The sequence below is a fragment of the Python bivittatus genome, unplaced genomic scaffold, assembly GCF_059951505.1.
Source record: "Python bivittatus isolate LINGU-HERP-01145 unplaced genomic scaffold, Pbiv_v1 ctg000070_np1212, whole genome shotgun sequence".
Classification (NCBI taxonomy): domain Eukaryota; kingdom Metazoa; phylum Chordata; class Lepidosauria; order Squamata; family Pythonidae; genus Python; species Python bivittatus.
In genome coordinates this window covers 22,818,650-22,832,315 of record NW_028277034.1, presented here as the reverse complement: position 1 = coordinate 22,832,315, position 13,666 = coordinate 22,818,650, and positions in this window count along the sequence as shown.

The window sequence follows — 13,666 nt, the reverse complement described above, 5'->3', positions numbered from 1 at the left end:
CTTTTCCCTGCAGCCTGCTGCTGGGAGAGAGTAATGTCAAAAAGAGAATGATAGAAGGAATTAGAGTAGTTTCACAAAGAAAGGACAATATAATTTTTGGCTACAGCCAAATGTACTCCTTACTTTAATTCTACGCATCATGCAGTCTCAGTAAATTGGTCATTCCTTCTAGGGCCCAGAGACACCAGTGGTGATGCGTCATTATTAATGTATTATTTCATGTAAACAAAGTACAAAAAAACCAAACTCATAATTAAAAAAAAAAAAGATGGCTTTTCTGCCATTCAGCATCGGAGAATCTGTTACAGATCACCAGAGGTGATGCTGTGGAGTAGGAAGGACCAAGCCATGGGTTGCCTGTAGTCCTTGGGCACTGCCTGATGCTCTGTTATAAGGAACACAGCCTCCCTCCCATGGTTTCCCCGATACCGATCAGCGAGCTTCTCAGGAGTGGCCTCCCACTGGGAAGCAGTCTGGGAACAAAGGCATACAGCTAATGTGGAGGTTGTGTGCTATGTGATTTAACTGGAACTATCTCTGGAAAAAAAAGATGGGGTAAGGGGAAATTGAACAATTTAGAGTTGCTATGATTGAAGCAGCATACAGTCATTTACAATTAAATAAATAAAGAATGTTCACTTATCTATTTATCAGCTGGTGTAGTGATTAAGGCATCAGGCTAGAAACGGAAGGCCATGAATTCTAGTCCCGCCTTAGGCATGAAGCCAGCTGGGTGACCTTGGGCCACTCCCACTCTCTCAGCCCTAGGAAGGAGGCAATGCCAAACTACTTCTGAAAAACCTTACCAAGAAAACTGCAGGGACTAGTCCACCAGGAGTCAAAACTAACTCAAAGGTACACATACCATTTATCCGCTAAGGCAAGTTTTCATACCTTTTGGCCCACAAGCCAAAAATGTCAGCAGAAGACTGGCTAAATTACTTCCTTTGGTTGTTGCCTAAAACCACTAAACACAGCTTGTTAGTCAGTTAGAAGGGCACAGCACAGATAAGGCTTTGGAGCAGTGCTTGGGTTAATGGGTCATAATCTATGGAGGCATGTTCAAGAAGATGGTCGTTGGAGTCATATTTCATATTAACACGTGATTTGTAACTCTGATGTACTGAATAAACTACAATAAATTTGTACAATATGCAGAGACATTACTGTGATAGAATGTGGATTTGACTCAAAGAAGGGGAAAGGAATGCTGAGCAGTTACAGAAAAGATATCTGAGTCCTGGGAAAGTAGAAAGTGTGAGAAACCCAAAAGAACTCTGCTTCGATTGAGCTAGGCATAAGTTGAAGTAAAGAGGGATTTGACAAGCTTTGAAGAGTTTGTTACACTATCCTAACCACATTCAAGTACGTTCCAAGACTCTTAATTACTCCTGTTTCCTCACTTTGCTTATCTCAAAGGTCTGACAGTAATCAAAGCAAATACAATTTAGATTAGATGATGTGTGTTCCCAGTTGATATTTCAGCTTGTTTGTACATGTTTATCTTGAAAATGTTTTCTTCACTGACAGTCCAGAGCTATTTGATAGTTGTTTCTTAGCTAATGTGGTTAAAATGTTAACCCACTAAATGTTTGTATGCTGACAGGCCTAGTTAAAGTCTAGTCTAATAGGAATGATGTATATAGAACTGTAGTGATGGTGGTCAGACCTTTAAATTCATATCTCTTGGATTCAATTTCATATCCACATGACATACTTTATCATCAAATAAATACAGAGCCAAATGATTTTCATGAATGCAGTGGGATTTTTAAATTGTATGGTAGTGAATATCATCTGATCATGCATTTAGACAGCAGAGATTTCAGAATAAAATGAAGCCACTCACAAGATAAAGAGATCTTAATGAAAAAAGAGGGGTAGTAAATAATTTAACTTGGGAAGAACAAAGATAGTCAAAAGGAACAAGATAAAGAGATGTATTAATTATAAATAGAGAAGTTGAAGAAGAAATGTAGCAATATAAGGGAGACAGGTTACAATCCATTTTTACTTCTCATAAGTATTAAATGGTATAATTTCAAGTTTTCTCAGCCTCCAAGAGGAATTTGCTCTTGCTATTTTGTTCAAGGAAATTAGTCAAAATTACATTAAATGAGAAAAAATGTTTTAATATCTGCTGAAAATGTGTCATGTTTGAAGAAGCACTTGCTTTCATATCCATCTACCCATATATAAAACAGCTTCCCTAAAGCTGATGTTATCTAGATGTTTGGGATTATAATTCCCATTATGCCAAGGAGCATGGCTGATGATCACATAGTCACTCCTGGTGGAAGCAATGGTAATTATGCATAATTTGGAAGGTGCTGAATTGGGAAAAATGAATTAAATCTTCAGTGGACATGAAGCAATCCTGTGGTGATAAAGTATATATAGTAACTTAGGAGAGGCACCATGTTGAAAAATCCTGCACACAGACATGTATGTTAATAAAGATCCGTGAGATTATGTTTGGGAGAAGGCAGTCAAGATGGATGAAAGTTCTTAAAGAAGGAAATATTAAGTGCACAACTGCAAACAATTCCAATGAGAAGAAAAAATGGAGGACAGCCGAAGAAGTCAGCGTGAAGATCTTTGTTTGTTTGATTTATAAATAAGATTTACAGGAAATGGAAAGAGGGCCAGGCCCCAAGGGAAAGGTAGCCTGGAAGTGGAGAACTGGTGTCAGGAAAGCAAAAGCTTGGATTAAGCTGAGGTTAGCAAGGAAGCTAAGAATAGCAACAGAAAGGGTTTCTTTAAATCAATTCAAAATAAAAGGATAAGAAAAGATTCAGTGTATCAGCTGCTCAAGGAAGAAGGCAAAAAAGAAACACAAAAACCTATGAAGTAACAAAGAAAAGGTAGAGCTATTCTTATTTCAGTTCAGTCTTCTGCAGTAAAAAAAAAAAAAGTTCCACCAGGAAACAATGTTAAGATGAAGGGGCAAAACTGAAGTTGACAACTGATAGAGACTTCATCAGGGAATAGCTCTTTACTTTGAAAGAATTTAAATCTTCAACCTCCAGGGGTGCTGAAGGAAATAGCTGATGGTCTGGCTGAACCCTCTTTGTAGGAGCCACAATGGTGTGAAATTGATGTTGTGTACATCATGATATTGTGCATGGATTGTCTCTCATGCTGTTATGCATTATCTTTGAGAAATCCTGGAAAACCACCACAGTGCTAGATGACTGAAGAGCAAATATTGTCCCTGACTTCAAAATAGGGGGAAAACAAGATCCAGTAAACTATAGATTAATCAGTCTGACATTGATACTTAGGAAGATTGTAAAATAGATCATAAAGAGATTGGTATGTATCCATCTTGAAAAAATACAGTAATTACCAGAAGTCAGCATGGATTTGTCAAAAACAAGTCTTGCCAGACAAATCTTGCCCCATTTTTTGTTTGAGTAACTTTTTAATAGATTGTGGGAATACTGTAGATGTAGGATATATTTGACTTCAACACAACATTTGACAAAGGCATGCTGAAAAACAAGCTACTTAAGTGTGGGCTGGATGGCATGACAATAAAGTGGATACTGTCAAGCTTCCCAACTAGGACTTTGCAATAAATAAATCACAGATCTCTTGATATTTCTCAACTTGGCTCAGTTTCTAGGCTACATTTGGCAAAAATCTCACTGATGCAGCTTGGCTTAGATAAGAATCTTATTGCAGTTAAGAATAAAACTACACAAGACAATTGACTCCCCACAGTCAGTAAGAATATATCCACTTTTTTCTTCTGTCTCTCATGCAAATTATCAAATTCTTGACATGGTGCTTGGTTGCCCTGAAACAGAACATTATATATTTACATAACTGCCACCTCTGGGCTGAGAACAATTATTGGATAACCTTCACAATTATACAGCTGGCTTGAAATTCAGTAGTTCTTATCAATGGTTGCTCATTAAATCATTGTCAAGTGAAGCACCACAATGATTACTCCTCTTTTCTGCTCTTCAATATTTTCTTTAATGACTTGGATGGAGAGATGGAGGGAATGTTTAGCACATTCGCTGATGAAATATAAATAAATGGATGGGATAGTTAATAACGTAAAAATAAAAGTCCAACCCATCTTGATAAGTTGTAGAAAAGAGCTGAAAGTAACAAAATAAATTTAACTTCACTTAGAAAACAAAGAAACAAATACACGGGTATAGGATGGGAGATACCTGGGTTGATAAAAGCACTTGTGAAAAAGAATTAGCAGTGATTGTAAACTGAATATAAGACAGCATACATTAATGTGTTGTTATAATCCAAAGAAGAAAGGAAAAGGAATAAAATTGATACAAATATACTTTTTAAAGAATATAGAGAATATAGTAAGATAGAATACACACATGCGCATGCGCACACACACAAGAATACAGGTGAATGGCCAACAAATCAAGAATATCCACCAGACCAAAAACATCATATGGTTAATATATTCTAATATACTGTTAACAACTTAGAAAGCTATAACACATTTCATACTCAATTTCTAGTCAATAGATATCTCTATTGAACAGTAAAAATATTTGGTTAACAAGATTAAAATCAATAACAGGAAGAAGAAAAGATATAAATAGGAAACAATACATTTAAAAATATTGAAAATAATCTGTAATGTCCATTTAAAATATAAACTCTAGAACCCAAATTTGGGGTACTGAATAATTCCATATATAGAATTATAGTCCAGAAATGGTTTCCAAATAAGATTAAATTGTACATCAGATTTACTTTTTAGATATGAAGTTATTCTAGATATTGAAACATATTCCCACAGTTTAATTAACCATTAATTAAGGATTCAGAGAATTGGAACAGAATCAGATAAAACAAAGATGATCATGGAACTAGAAACTAAGCCAAATAAATAATCATGAAAGAGTTGGATATGTTTATCTTTGATTGTAGGGAATATGATAGCATTACTGATTAAGTACCTTTAAAAAGCCACATAGACAAAGATCAAGCCCCATTCTCCCTCCTCCCAGAATGCAAGACACAGAATAATTAACTGAAGTTATTGGAAGGCAGATTCTGAATAAATGTTGGGAAAATGTCCTAATGGTAAGAACCAATGGTGGAACCAATCATCCAGAGGGGTGGTGGCTCCCCATTCACAGCATATGTTCAAGTGTTCAAGTAGGCTATATAGTCATTGCTCTGGGATTCCTGCGCTGAGCAAGGAGTTGGACTGGACAGCTAAGTGGTCCCTTCTAACTGTGATGCAACAAAAGCAGTATCCCAGCTTCTCTTTTTAGCCAATTTCCCTTTTTTTCTTCTTCTTGTAACCTCCCTCTCCCTTCATATTTCTTCCTTCTCTCATGTTACTTCTTAACTTGGACTTCTACTTTCCTCTTTTCTATCCAGCATTCTTGGCCTTCCCATTCTTGCAGTCATTATTGACATGTGACATAAGCAGACTCTATTAACAAAATTGTCTTGGACTCTTTGTCCCTTTCTTTATTGTTTGTCAAGCAGGCAACAGTTTTTTAAGATCAAAAACTGAGATTGGTGTAATGGGCATTCCGTTATGCTATTCCCTATAATTATGCCTAGGGAAGAAAGTGACATGCAGAATTGCTTCCTATGGAAAGGGTAACATGAACAGACCTGGTTCATGCAGCTTGCTGAGCATAATGCAGCTTCTTGTTTTTGACTTACTGTGTTCAACAAACACACATATTGTTATTTTTAAACTGTGGTTTATGGCTTAGCATGTCATGTGAATCTATCCAACTGTTACTTAGTGAACCCTGGCTAAGCAAACCCAGGGTTTTCTTAGCATGATCCCACATTTCAGAAGTAAAAGACTCTCTTAGCTCACTTTAGGAGAGTAGTGCAGGAGATAAAGATGTCTAGAAAAAGATCGGTGAAATACAGGAGGTCCCCAGTTTAAGAACAAATTCCGTTTCCAAGGTCTGTCCTTAAATCAAATATGTATGTAAGCCAGAACAGTATTATTATATAATACTGTATAAGTAGTATTGTGTAATGAACACAAACCATTGTGTATTTAACTCAAATTTTGCTACAATAGGCTCCATTCTTAACTATGGATCGTCTGTAACCTGGGCATTCTTAACCTGGGGAGGACCTGTACTGCTTTTTGTCTTTATAGAGAGTTTAATGCCCCTTCCAAACCATCTCTGCTCAAATAAACCTATGCTGGAATAAATGAAAAAGAAGAGCAACAGAAATCACACTTTGAGCTAACTCAAGGCAGAATGTCAGTGGTGACAAGAAAATCTTGCACACTTTCTCCTCTTCCACCATCTCCAGGAGGTAAAGATTGCAACACTGTTTTTAAAATCATTTTTGATCCAGATAACCATCATTTCTCCCATTCATTGAAATTTTAATTTTTCTTTTGCTCACACAAATATGTGCACACACAAAAGTTATATACCTTACATAAAGAGCAATAAAGCAAGATTCTTTGCATTCTCGTACCTCCCTGATATTTAATGGTATTAATGCTATATACTCTTAAATGTTGTTTGCTGTTCTATACTCTTTTTGTTGTTACTCTGTTATCTCTGCATATAGGTAGTGGTAAATAAGCTCCATTTTGAAAGCTTCCCCTGTCTGGGAATATTTCTTCTAAGAAAGCTGAGGGATTTTTCTTCAAAAGAAATCAGATGTAAAAGCAAATCCCAGCTGAGAGCTGTTTCTTGCATTATATTTTAATGATACATACAGACACTCAGGAGTCATCACTACCATATCTGAAATGACATGCAAATGTAACGTGAGAATACCAATACCTCCCTAGGCAAAGGAGAAACTTTTAGAGGCAAAGACTTTGGAGAATAGCATTGTGACTTTAAATTTAAGCTGAGGAATCTTCAAAGCCACCTTAAACAGAAGAGAAACTATTGCTAACCTAACATTGGGTTGAATATCCCTCCTTACTTCCATATTACCATATGTTCCCCTGACCGCCATCCTTCCAAATGCCTGGTGGACATGTTTGTGCAGTTTTCAGAGGATTGATGGTCCATCCTCACCCCCCAATGAGATATATGAGAGTTGCTCTCTTTTTTTCAAAATTGCCTTCTCACTTTTTCTCAGTGTGGCCTGGCATCATTTCCATTCGGCTGTTTTGGAAGAAGAAAGCTATGTGGGCTGCTTTGCTAGCTATACACAAATAGCAAGCTAGCTATTTGTGTATGAGGGGTGGGGGAGGTAAGGGAAGAGAAATAGATTTAGCACTTGACCACCCCAGCCCTGAAAATTGTAAAAACTTGGCCCTGCCTCTATGCATTTTTTCCTCCCACCTCCAAGTCCAGGCTGAAGTAATAGCAGTTGAACTGGTAACCAATACTCTTACATTTAATTGTAGAGGAAAGCCATTTTAATCTGTTTCATGAAAAAGAACACACATCAGCTTAAAGAGCAACAAATGTGCAGCCTCATCCTTACTGGAAGCAAGTGAATGTATGGAAGCTTATTTTTATATTTAACTAAGTAGAATCTTTTTCATCTTATAGTGACCCTTTTTGCATGGTGAATTGGCATCATAAATTTGTATGCTATAATAAATATATTCATCTTTAAGATGCTCAAAGTGTTTTTCTTGTTTTAGATATGGCCTCATTCCCTTCATTCTTATCCTTTCCAATCAATGCCTTCCATTTTTATTTTATCTTTCATTAAGGAAACTGGTTTAACTAGGAACAGGTTTTTGAATATAATATCTATACTGTCTGCTTTTCCCCTAATCCCATCCAGATCACAACATTTTTAATTTTTCCAATCCAATGATCAGAAAAATGATGCTTTCTGATGCCAAGGCATTCACAATCTTCCTAGACAAATTCTGTAGAGTCACAAAATGAAATATTTTTTAAAAATTAAAAAGGAAGAAAGATCACAATTATAAAATTTCATATGGTTTTGGCATTTTCTCATGAGATTTTTGCCATTTCAAACAAAGTCAAAGTCTTATGAGATTTCAAATAAGAATTCATGAGATTTGGGATCTGAGATTATCAACTTCTATGAGACTTGAAGCATCAGTTCCCAAAAAGATTGCTGATTGAAACTGATTTGCTTTACTTTTATCTTTTATAGATATGAAAAAAAAACTTTACATATGTTATTTGTAGCTGTACTTCTACTAAAACTGATCAACCAACTACTGAAAAATGAACAGTAAAGATCCTTAGCATCAGAAATATAGGATAGGTCAGTTTAAGGAACAATCAACATTTTGAGTGAGAATTTTTTTTTTAAAAGTCATTGAGAAATCTTGCTGTTTGTTTCTGTTTCTTTTTCTACAACCTGGTTATGAGAAGATCAGATTTATTGCCCTTGTTTTTAAAAATGTTTCCAATTTTCAGCCTTGCAGCCATGAAAAAACTTGTTAATTTCAGAATATTGACCAATATATTAGGTGGAATTTCAAGAAGTTCTGGATCTCTGGTACTATGAAGAAGCTCTGTCTGTGTATTTTAAAGCTTCAACATATATGTCATATAAACATAATATTTTTAGAAGGGGTATGTGTGTAAAATACGTTTGATGGGACCTAAATAAAGTTGGATCCAGCTTTGGATTTATGAAATAATATATTTACTATTAGAGTGCATTTAAATAAAGATTTACATTATATAACCTGTCCAGTAAATATCCAACACTCTGCAATTCTTTCCAAATCATATAGAAATAATAACATTTTGTATATAGGATCCCATGTGGACTCTATATTAATGTCTGGCTGGTAATATAACAGCACCTCTAGGCATAAACAAACGTTTATTAAAACAATAATAAACATTTCCTGGAGCCGGCGTTTTTAATTTTCTAGTAGGTACTCCAAGAAGAAGAATGTAGATAACTTTATGCCAAAATGAAAAAAATACCAATTTAGCAATTCTTAAGTAGTGTATATTTGTGTAAGTTACATACAGCACTGCCTTGAGCAAAGTACTGCTTTATTTATGTTCACAAATAATGGGTTCTTCTCTTTTTTGAGAACCATTAAAGATAAAACAAAATCATTTCTATTTTAATTGAATCATGAACCTTTTGCAATAATATGAATCACATATTAAAATGTATTAACACATGCCAAAAAGGAGTTATCCAGGTAGTTACTAAGTTGAAACTAGTTGAAACTCAGAGCACATCCATGAAACAGTAATAATTTAAGTCTCATTAATTCCATTTGGATGTACACTAAGAATAAGAAGTCTACACTAGCCTTTTCTAATCTGGTGCCCTCAAGCTGTCCTGGGCTTCCAAGTCCCAGAATTCATAAACGGCGTGGCCTTTAGGCATAATGGCTAGGAATCCGGGGTGTTACAATTCCATTGTATCTGAAGGACAGCACATTGAGGAAGGCGTAGATTCTACTCTGAGGAAGTGATCTCACTTAATTGCATTTATGGCCTTTGTTCATGATCTGTCAGACTGACACATGCTCAGTTTAAAACTTCCTTGATCAGTTTGACTCCTATTTTTTTTATTTTTGACTCAAATCTAAACAATAAGTAAATATAATAGACATTTTCCATTTAGAAATAATAAACATAAGCACCCATCCCATTTAGGGTAAAATACTGATTGTAATAGTCAACCATTATACAGACAGTGTTAAATTTCAATATTAAATCTTTAAACTTTAAAAAGTGAAAGTTACCCAAAATCTGCATAGATGAAAGCTGTATTTGGTAACTTGCATACATTTTGTTAAAAACCATCTGGCAAATTGATGTGATTACCACATTATTTTCTGTTAAGGGGACACAGAGTTGTATGGAGATATGCATATTTATTTTATGAAATGCCTGTTGAAATGCTACGAGGTGACGTCTCACAAAGAGCATCTTAATTTAAATTTAAAGTAGCGGACATAGGTATAAATAGTCGTAGAACCTGCAAGTACTTGAGGGGGTCATGTTGATGTCTAGGTAGAAAATCAAGGCCACCACCAATGGCCAGCATGGTTGGGCATCTGTTAAGGGTACATACTGTAGCAGGGAGCCCAGCAGGAAGCATTCCCTGCCTTTTTCTTCAGTTCTGCAACCTGATTATTTGCCCACCTCTTGCTTTGGCACAGCTAATAGTGGTGATGGGAAGGAACAGTTGCTGTTGCTCGTCTGTTCATTGGGGGCAAGCAAGGAAGTGATAGGAATTTTAACAGAGAGGAGCATCAGCACTTGGTAACAGTCAGCAATAAGGTAGCCACTGGCTGAATTCACACATCACACTAAGCCGGAGTGTGCTGGTTTTTTTTACTTATCTCTGTGTGGATTCAACTACTGTAATTTGTAACCATGGTTTAAAGATTAATATTAAGTCTGAACCCAAACCACTGTGACCGTGCTTAAATGTAGCTAAACGTAGGTAAGTACGTATAGGTGAAAGTGTGTTTTTAAATGTGAACTGGGAAGTCTGAACCCAAATTTTTATAATGCTTGGATGAACAGAATCAAATCTGATTAGGTGAGAACTCAGGGAACAGTTGTGCCTAACAGCGGCCTGAAGAAGGGGTTTGTTCTTAATCCACAACTTCCCTACTTCCACCAGCGTAGACTGAGGCACATGTAAATATTGGAAGATTAGATCTGACCTGGTAACTTCTTTGCCTAGGAAGGAAAAGAGGCTTTTAAAAAATTATATTGCTTCATAGTCTGCAAGCGTTGCATATTCATATTACCCTTAGTTGCTAAGCATTTGAAAATTCAGGGAATGAGAATACTCTAGTTGCCTTTGTATTGCTTGGGGGTTTGCTGTTCTATCCTATCAAGTCAATTTCCCCCCCTCAAATTGAATCAGCACTTGTACATTGAAGTTTTCAACATCACCCACAAGGTTTTTAAGGCTTGTCAGATGAATCTGCATAGTCTCTAATCATGAATAAAAATGATTTCAGATATCATCTTTATTTCGAGTTTTATTTCATGGGATTAATTTAACTGATTGTGCTGATGGCAGTGTTGTTACTGCAATAAATAAATGTTCAGTTTCATAAAATGCAGAGCTCTGGATTTTGTTAATTTTTACTATATTTCTGCAACCAGTATAAGAATTCGAAAGCACCATCTTCATAGTTTAAAATATATCATTTTTATAAACAACATGATCTTTCTATAAATGAGAAAGATCTTAGAATTTCCTGTTCTCTTTATAGCATCCTCCTTCTCAACTTTTTAAATTTGGTTTCTTGTACAAGAGTGTGAAAATGTCAATCTGAAAAAATAAATTGTTTATACAAGTTGCTAAACTCTCCTGGCATAGAATTAGGAAGACCTGGATGGAAATGATTCAAGGTTTGTGTTATTTTCTGGGGGGGGGGGCGGCGGGGGGAAGAGATGCAAAATAGCATGAAATTGTAGCCATTTTCAAGAACCGAAGCCGCATTTAACATGACCAAGATCTAGATCAGCAGCGTGCACCTTTCACAAGGGCGGCTCTGGAAGAGCTGGTAAGTTCATTACAAAAATTAAATTTGATTTAAATAAAATTTAAAATGCAGTATACATAAATTATAATTAATGATGATTCCTATGTATTTAATATGTTCCCTCATCTATACCATTGACTTTTGTGGCAATTTTTGGAGCGATTTAGAGGTTAAAACCATTGTTTTTTGAGGGAGCCAAATGTAGCCCTTGAAGCCTCAAATACAATGGTACCTCGGGTCACGAGCACTTCTGTTCACGACCAATTCAGGTCACGAATAGCACCATTCGCAAAATTTTGCTTCCGTTCGCGAACTCCGCCATCGGGTGATGAACAGGATCCACAGCCATTTTCCCTGCTGACACACGTGGTCGTGGCTTCCTGTAGGGAGAGGGACTCTCCCTCCAAACAATAACCGCCTCCCCACCCGCCTTCCTGTCCTCCACGCCTCAAGGAAGGTTAGTGTTCTCTCTCTTCATAGTGTACTGTACTGTACTTTGTGTCATATTTTTGTGGTTTAAAAAAAAAAATACATATGGTTCAGAACGGATTAACTGTATTTACATTGAACCTCATGGGAAAATTTGATTCGGGTCACGACCAAAATCGGTTGGTAACCAAATTCGTAGGGGTCAGAATGGATTAACCGTATTTACATTGAACCTTATGGGAAAATTTGATTCGGGTCGCGACCAATTCGGGTCGCGACCAGAGTTGCAGAACGAATTAAGTTCGTGACCCGAGGTACCACTGTACTAGATAATATTCTAGCTATTCTTGTAAGTGTTGTAAAACCATTTCTATGTATCCAAGCAGGCTTTGGTCTTGTTTTTCTTTAAGAGAAGCCTCCATGCCAGAAAGCAAACCTGTTTCAAAAACAACAGCAAAGAAACATCTGAAGGAGCAATCAATTGTATATCTTTACTAACTTTGTAGGATTGATGGTGCTGATTATACGGAAGGCCAGCAGCTAATTAAACTCACTATAAATTGCTGCTCAGTGGAAATCCTGCAAGCTTTTTGATCAAGAAGCAGCATTTTGGTAGAGTTCTCACAAGTGTGGCTGAATAAAATTGCCCAATTACGCTGCTGATGAGTTCTTCAACAAGTACTAAGAATAAGGAATAGGAAAAGTCCCTGAAGGAAGTCTAAGCAAACCCTGGGTCAATAAATAAGTTAATCATGTACTCTGTGTTTCCCAGATTTCCAGAAAATTGTTATATTAATCAATTCAGTTGGGACAGAAACACTGAGGACTCAGAAAGGCGGATGTGAACATGACCCTCGGGGCACTAATGTTCCCACAGACAACTTATTTGGTGCTCACTTTGCTCCCTCTCCTATGTGACCTTTTACACACACGCACGCACACACACGGAGAAGGAAAAGTAGAAATTGGTATGATGAAAAACAAAATATTAGCTTCCAGCATCACCTTGTTTGCATCACCTTGGCCCCCAAATGAGCCCTTTCTAAGAAATAAACATGATAGGTGGGTACACTCCAGGTCTTTGTCTGAAAGTGTGCCCACCTGAGCAGCATGCATTGGGGATTATCCATTGAGAAGAGGGATTGTAGGGTGGCTAGTAAATTAACACTTTGTAATCAGTTGGGTCTCTCATGGCAAAAATGTTGTGAATAGGCAAGCCATCCAATGGACATTTTGAAGTGCAACACAGATTATTCTCAGAATTCTAAACATATTCAATAATAGAGACATCTACAGAGGGTTTGGGGGGGCACATGATGAAAGCAGCATTACATTGCAAACTCCACCCCTTTTGTACATGCATTATGACATCATACACACATATAAAAGGGGAGCTTGCATCTTGATGGTGAGGCACTGTATTGTCATTTTGATGAAAGCATTGGATCCTGTGGAAATCTCTGCCAGCAGAAGAAAAAAGGTTGAGGAGATCTGCTCTAGGATATCATTTACCATTATGTAGACTTAATATATCAACCTTCTTCAAGTCTGAAAAGGAATATTTAAATGGCCTGTGAAAGTAGATCTTGTTAAAAGAATGTTTCAAACATTGCAATTAAACATAACAGTCATGCTTAGGAATATAACTGTAAATCTATTCTGTGATACAAATCTCTGGACATGATGTTTATCTTTGTTCAAGAGTCAGAATCTAGGAGATGGGTTAACCTATCCAATCTTCATTCACAAGCAGACACAAGTTTTAAAAATTCTTTCCAAATGTTATGTCCTTTTGACCCTGTTCTTCTACAA